The following is a 7,748-nucleotide window of genomic DNA, read 5'->3' as shown; positions in this document are numbered from 1 at the left end:
ACCCTCTACAACACTATGTCACCTTGACATATACAGGATACTACCCTCTACAACACTATGTCACCAGGACATATACAGGACACTACCCTCTACAACACTATGTCACCAGGACATATACAGGACACTACCCTCTACAACACTATGTCACCAGGACATATACAGGATACTAGCCTCTACAACATAACCTTCACTATGTCACCAGGACATATACAGGATACTACCCTCCACAACACAATGTCACCAGGACATATACAGGATACTACCCTCTACAACATAACCTTCACTATGTCACCAGGACATATACAGGATACTACCCTCCACAACACAATGTCACCAGGACATATACAGGATACTACCCTCTACAACACTATGTCACCAGGACATATACAGGACACTACCCTCTACAACACTATGTCACCAGGACATATACAGGATACTAGCCTCTACAACACTATGTCACCAGGACATATACAGGATACTACCCTCTACAACACTATGTCACCAGGACATATACAGGACACTACCCTCTACAACACTATGTCACCAGGACATATACAGGACACTACCCTCTACAACACTATGTCACCAGGACATATACAGGACACTACCCTCTACAACACTATGTCACCAGGACATATACAGGACACTACCCTCTACAACACAATGTCACCAGGATATATACAGGATACTACCCTCTACAACATAACCTTCACTATGTCACCAGGACATATACAGGATATTACCCTCTACAACATAACCTTCACTATGTCACCAGGACATATACAGGATATTACCCTCTACAACATAACCTTCACTATGTCACCAGGACATATACAGGATACTACCCTCTACAACACCATGTGACCAGGACATATACAGGATACTACCCTCCACAACACAATGTCACCAGGACATATACAGGATACTACCCTCTACAACATAACCTTCACCTGTCACCAGGACATATACAGGATATTACCCTCTACAACATAACCTTCATCTCAATTCAAAACTACAAATCTAAACCTGATTTGTACAAAACTACCTGGAAGGATTCCTACTACCAAATATTCTTATTTCCAAGATATACAGCACATGCTCTGGCAAACAAACAACAGTAATCTGTAAACACCATCCAACCTGGAACTGAGTGAGTCATGTTTAGTCTGAAGCTATTTTTAACGAGCTGTATGAGGCCATGAGCAAACAGGAAAACAGTCATCCAGAGGCGGCGTTCCTAGTGGCCGGGGACGTTAACGCAGGGAAACTTAAATCAGTTTTTACCTCATTTGTACCAGCATGTTTACCTGTTACGGCTAGACGTTCCGCTAGCAGAACGTTTCGACAACATCCGGTGAAATTGCGGAGCGCGAAATTCAAATTAAATTATTCGAAATATTAAACTTTTATAAAACCACAGGTGCAATACACCTAAATAAAGCTTAAGTTCTTGTTAATTCAACCACCACGTCAGATTTCCAAAAAGGCTTTACGGCGAAAGCAAACCATGCGATTATCTGAGGACAGCGCCTCATCATACAAATGAATAACAAATCATTTTCAACCAGGCAGGTGGCGACACGAAAGTCAGAAATAGCGATATAATTCATGCCTTACCTTTGAAGATCTTCTTCTGTTGGCAATCCAAAACGTTCCATAAACATCACAAATGGTCCTTTTGTTATATCCCCAAAATGTCCATTTATTTGGCGCATTTGATTCAGAAAAACACCGGCTCCAACTCGCCCAACATGACAAATTATCTAATAAGTTACCTGTAAACTTGGTCTAAACATTTCAAACAACGTTCCTAATCCAACTTTAGGTGTCCTAAAACGTAAATCATCAATAAAAGTTAAGATTGAATATACTGTGTACAATAGTGGATAAAATCAAAGTGGAGTGAGCTCCAGGTTGCGCGCCCCAAACAGAGAGTATACTTGGCTTGACACTCATTCTGAACAGCCCTACTTCTTCATTACTCAGAAGAAAAACATCAACCAATTTCTAAAGACTATTGACATCTAGTGGAAACCATAGGAATTGCAACCAGTTGCCTCAAAAATCTAGTTTCCAATAAAAACAACAATTGAAAACACAGTGAACTTAAATGTTTTTTTTCCTGGATGGTTTGTCCTCTGGGTTTTGCCTGCCAAATAAGTTATGTTATAATCACATGCATTATTTTAACAGTTTTAGAAACGTTAGAGTGCTTTCTATCCAAATCAACCAATTATATGTGTCATGACGTTGGCCTGGGGGTAGGTTTATGACAGTCATAAATAACTCTTCCCCCCTTTTTCCTCTCTCTGCCCTACTGATGGAACTTTTGAAAATCCCTTGGTTAATTAACATAGGGATTCTGGGAACATCAGAAGTTGGGGGGAAATGTACCATATTTTGGTAATCCAACCAGTTGGACATGTGCGGTGGTACTTAATGAATATGATGTCAGTTCGGTTGTCACCTGAGACATTCTCATCAATGATAGGATGACATAAACTCTACAGTGGAAAGTCTGTGGAAAGTGGAAAGTCTTATCAAATTCACATGGAATTGTTGTTCAATTTAAATGTTTGAATATACAATTATTGTTGAAAAGATTCATTGTAATTCTAGCTTTCAAATGAGAGATTTGGGTTTTCATAAGGTTATGGCTCTGCTCAATCAGTGGCCCGCCCCTGTGAAGAGACATGGGTTATAAACTATGAAAAACACACCCTTCTCCCTCCACTATACGAAAATGTAAATTCCTGTTCCGGGTACATTAGGATGACGATCTGATGTCAGAATGGTTCAGATAATAACTACAGAACAAAGCCAACATCAGCATGAGCTTTGATTGCGAATGGTATGAACTTTGAACTCTTATTCACTACAGAAGTGATAACTCCGAGCCGTTGAGTTAACAACAGCAGCTGCAAACGTGGGCTAGGAAAGAACAGACAGAGTATCCCGTCTACCACACAACGACGTTACTACAACGTATCCAATTCACCAGCAGAGACATTATTCAAAGGACAAAGGACTCTGTTGGGCAACATGGCCTTCCATCTACCACTAACCAACCGAAGCACAGCTCAGAGTAAATATTTATTGCATTTTCCTTTTCCAAATGGGCGGTAATTTAGAATGCATAAGATACTGTATTTACGATAGAGACATCTCTTCTCCCTTTGTTCCTCAGTCTTCCCACTCCTTCACTCAAACCCAGCCCCTTTTTTTTGTGTAACCAGCTGTCATATCTGTTCCGTCCCCTTGGGACGTTTTCCTTTATGACATAATTTGTAATCAAGGTATGATTCATTCGGTGTATATGTAATACTGTGTGATTAGTTAGGTATTTAGTAAATACATAATTAAACCCAATTTTGTATTGCTGATTCAACTTGTTAGCCAGGGTTCAGGAAGATAACCAAGAATTTACAACTTTCAGATGAGACTGAAATAACGTGACGATTAATATTGACTGCTATTGATGTAAAATATTACTAGGTCTTTAAGAGTTTATTCGGAAGATAACTGCTCTATAAATATTATTTTGTGGTGCCCCGACTTTCTAGTTAATTAAATTTACATGATTAGCTCAATCAGGTAATATTTATTACAGAGAAATAATTTTATAGAATTGCATGTCATATCACTTAATCCGGCATAGCCGAAGACACGACATATGCATATCCTAGCTTCTGGGCCTGAGTAACAGGCAGTTTACTTTTGGCACGCTTTTCATCCGGACATGAAAATACTGCCCCCTATCCCACACAGGTTAAATGTGCAGCCAGAGAGGGGAAAAAAAACTCTAGACAACTGTCATGACATGGCCCTTTCTGGTATAGAGCGTGGTATCCCCTTTTCTCTCCTTCCTACACCCGGGTTCTGTTATCTCAGGTTGTAAATTCCTGGAGGAGACTCTCTTCAGGGCCATGCAGTACTGAGAGAGAGAGTTTCACAGTAGAACTAAGGAACTTCTTCTACATCACAGAACTTGAGAACTGACCAATGTCCATGTTTTGGAGAATGTGTAGAGAAGGCAGCTACGACCCGGTCCGTTTTGTTTCATGTTTGTGATGAAAAGATATACAATACAGCCACATTACCATAACTTTCTGTGATTATTTAGTTAGTTAGTAAATCAATTATTAAGACAATTGATGTATGAATGATTCATAGTGAAGACAGGGTTCGTGCAGATAACCAACAATTTACGACGTTTAGAATGAGACTAACGTGAGGAAAATAATAATTCATTAATTAGAAGACTAATTAGAAGACTTGATAAGATATTAAAATATCTGAAGAGTTATATTAGGAAAATTATAACTTTGTAATCTGAAGATTTTCCTTGGTGCCCCGACTTCCTAGATAATTACATTTGCATGATTTGTTTAATCACGTCATAATAATTACAGAGCATTGATCTGATAAAAGAACAGTCTTCAGTTTAATGATGACAAAGACACGACAAGTATAACTAGGAATAACTAGACAGGTAATAAATAGTAGCAGCAGTGTACATGTGATGAAAAAATAAATAAAAAGAGCGGTATGGAGCCAGTTGCAGAGGGAGGTGTTTAGTCCCAGGTCCCCTTAGTGATAAGCTTTGAGGGCACTATGGTGTTGAACGCTGAGCTGTAGTCTTCACTTTAATGATGCCAAAGAGACACACATTTACTCCACACACAGTGACGCATACAAAGCTCTCCCTCGCACTCCATTTTGCAAATCTGACCATAATTATATCCTCCTGATTCCTGCCAGCAAGAATTGAAGCAGGAAGCAGCAGTAAAAAGTCAGATGAAGCAGATGCTAAACTACAGGACTGTTTTGCTGTCACAGACTGGAACATGTTCCGGGATTCTTCCGATACCATTGAGGAGTACATCACATCAGTCACTGGCTTTATCAATAAGTGCATCGATGACGTCGTCCCCACAGTGGCTGTACGTGCATATCCCAACCAGAAGCCATGGATAACATGCAACATCTGCACTGAGCTAAAGGGTAGAGCTGCCGCTTTCAATGAGTGGGACTCTAGAACTTATAAGAACTACAAAGGGAAGCCGAGAGCTGTCCAGTACCATGAGCCTTCCAGACGAGCTAAATAACTTCTATGTTCGCTTGAAGGCAAGTAACACTGAAACATGCATGAGAGCATCAGCTGTTCCGGACAACTGTGTGATCACGCTCTCCGCAACGGATGTGAGTAAGACCTTTTAAACAGGTCAACATTAACAAGGCCGCAGGACCAGATGGATTACTAGGACGTGTACTCCGAGCATGCGCTGACCAACTGGCAAGTGTCTTCACTGTCTGAATATGTAATACCAACATGTTTTAAGCAGACCACCATAGTCCCTGTGCCCAAGAACACTAAGGTAACTTCCCTAAATTTCTACCGACCCGTAGCACTCATGTCTTTAGCCATGAAGTGCTTTGAAAGGCTGGTCATGGCTTACAACACCATTATCCCAGAAACCCTAGACCCTCTCCAATTTGCATACCACCCCAACAGATCCACAGATGATGCAATCTCTATTGTCCTCCACACTGCTCTTTCACACCTGGACAAAAGAAACACCTATGTGGGAATGCTATTCATTGACTATACCTCAACGTTCAACACCATATAGTGCCCTCAAAGCTCATCACTAAGCTAAGGACCCTGGGACTAAACACCTCCCTCTGCAACTGGAACCTGGACTTCCTGACGGCCAAACCTCAGGTGGTAAGCGTAGGTAACAACACATCCACCACGCTGATCCTTAACACAGGGGTCCCTCAGGGGTGTGTGCTCAGTCCCCTCCTGTACTGCCTGTTCACTCATGACTGCACGGTCAGGCATGACCCCAACACCATCATGAGGTTTGCTGATGACACAACAGTGGTAGTCCTGATCACCAACAACGACGAGACAGTGTATAAGGAGGAGGTCAGAGACCAGACCGTGTGGTGCAAGGACAACAAACTCTCCCTCAAAGTGATCAAGACAAAGGAAATTATTGTGGACAACAGGAAAAGGAGGACCGAGCACGACCCCCATCCTCATCGACGGGGCTGAAGTGGAGCAGGTTGAGAGCTTTAAGTTCCTTGGGGTCCACATCAACAACAAACTATCGTAATCCAAACACACCAAGACAGTCGTGAAGAGGGCACGACAAAACCTATTCCTCCTCGGGAGACTGAAAAGATTTGGAATGGGTCCTCAGATCCTAAAAATGCTCTACAGCTGCATCACTGCCTGGTATGGCAACTGCTCGGCCTCCGACCGCAAGGCACTACAGAGGGTAGTGCGTACGGCCCAGTACATCACTGGGGCCAAAGTTAATGCCACCCAGGACCTCTATACCAGGCGGTGTCAGATGAAGGCCCTAAAAATTGTCAAACACTCCAGCCACCCTAGTCATAGACTCTCTGCTACCGCACAGCTAGCGGTACCGGAGCGCCATATCTTGGTCCAAGAGGCTTCTAAACAGCTTCTACCCCCGAAGCCATAAGACTCCTGAACATCTAATCCAATGATTACCCAGACTATTTGTTTAATATCAGGAATTTGATGTATTACTTTTAAGTTGTACTTTTACTCAAGTATGACAATGTAGTACTTTGTCCACCACTGTACGTGGTGGTATAGGGACAGCAGGTACTGTAGTGGTGGTATGGTGACAGCAGGTACTGTAGTGGTGGTATGGTGACAGCAGGTACTGTATGTGGTGGTATAGTGACAGCAGGTACTGTATGTGGTGGTATAGGGACAGCAGGTACTGTAGTGGTGGTATAGGGACAGCAGGTACTGTATGTGGTGGTATAGTGACAGCAGGTACTGTAGTGGTGGTATAGTGACAGCAGGTACTGTAGTGGTGGTATGGTGACAGCAGGTACTGTAGTGGTGGTATGGGGACAGCAGGTACTGTATGTGGTGGTATAGTGACAGCAGGTACTGTAGTGGTGGTATGGTGACAGCAGGTACTGTAGTGGTGGTATGGGGACAGCAGGTACGGTATGTGGTGGTATAGGGACAGCAGGTACTGTAGTGGTGGTATGGTGACAACAGGTACTGTAGTGGTGGTATGGGGACAGCAGGTACTGTATGTGGTGGTATGGTGACAGCAGGTACTGTAGTGGTGGTATGGTGACAGCAGGTACTGTATGTGGTGGTATGGGGACAGCAGGTACTGTAGTGGTGGTATGGGGACAGCAGGTACTGTATGTGGTGGTATAGGGACAGCAGGTACTGTAGTGGTGGTATGGGGACAGCAGGTACTGTATGTGGTGGTATGGTGACAGCAGGTACTGTAGTGGTGGTATGGTGACAGCAGGTACTGTATGTGGTGGTATGGTGACAGCAGGTACTGTAGTGGTGGTATGGTGACAGCAGGTACTGTAGTGGTGGTATGGGGACAGCAGGTACTGTATGTGGTGGTATGGTGACAGCAGGTACTGTAGTGGTGGTATGGTGACAGCAGGTACTGTAGTGGTGGTATGGTGACAACAGGTACTGTAGTGGTGGTATGGGGACAGCAGGTACTGTATGTGGCGGTATGGTGACAACAGGTACTGTAGTGGTGGTATAGTGACAGCAGGTACTGTAGTGGTGGTATAGTGACAGCAGGTACTGTATGTGGTGGTATAGTGATAGCAGGTACTGTAGTGGTGGTATGGGGACAGCAGGTACTGTAGTGGTGGTATAGTTACAGCAGATAATGTATGTGGTGGTATAGTGACAGCAGGTACTGTAGTGGTGGTAT

The 7,748-nt window shown here is 43.1% G+C and overlaps 1 protein-coding gene across 7 annotated transcripts in view; it reads left to right on the top strand.

The window, feature by feature from the left end:
• Window positions 1-7,748, top strand: part of LOC118389600 (dedicator of cytokinesis protein 3-like) — a 454,681-nt gene that overhangs the window by 244,130 nt on the left and 202,803 nt on the right. The window lies entirely within an intron of this gene.

Source organism: Oncorhynchus keta, chromosome 10 (genome assembly GCF_023373465.1).
Source record: "Oncorhynchus keta strain PuntledgeMale-10-30-2019 chromosome 10, Oket_V2, whole genome shotgun sequence".
Taxonomy (NCBI): domain Eukaryota; kingdom Metazoa; phylum Chordata; class Actinopteri; order Salmoniformes; family Salmonidae; genus Oncorhynchus; species Oncorhynchus keta.
This window is presented reverse-complemented; position numbering and strand designations above follow the sequence as displayed.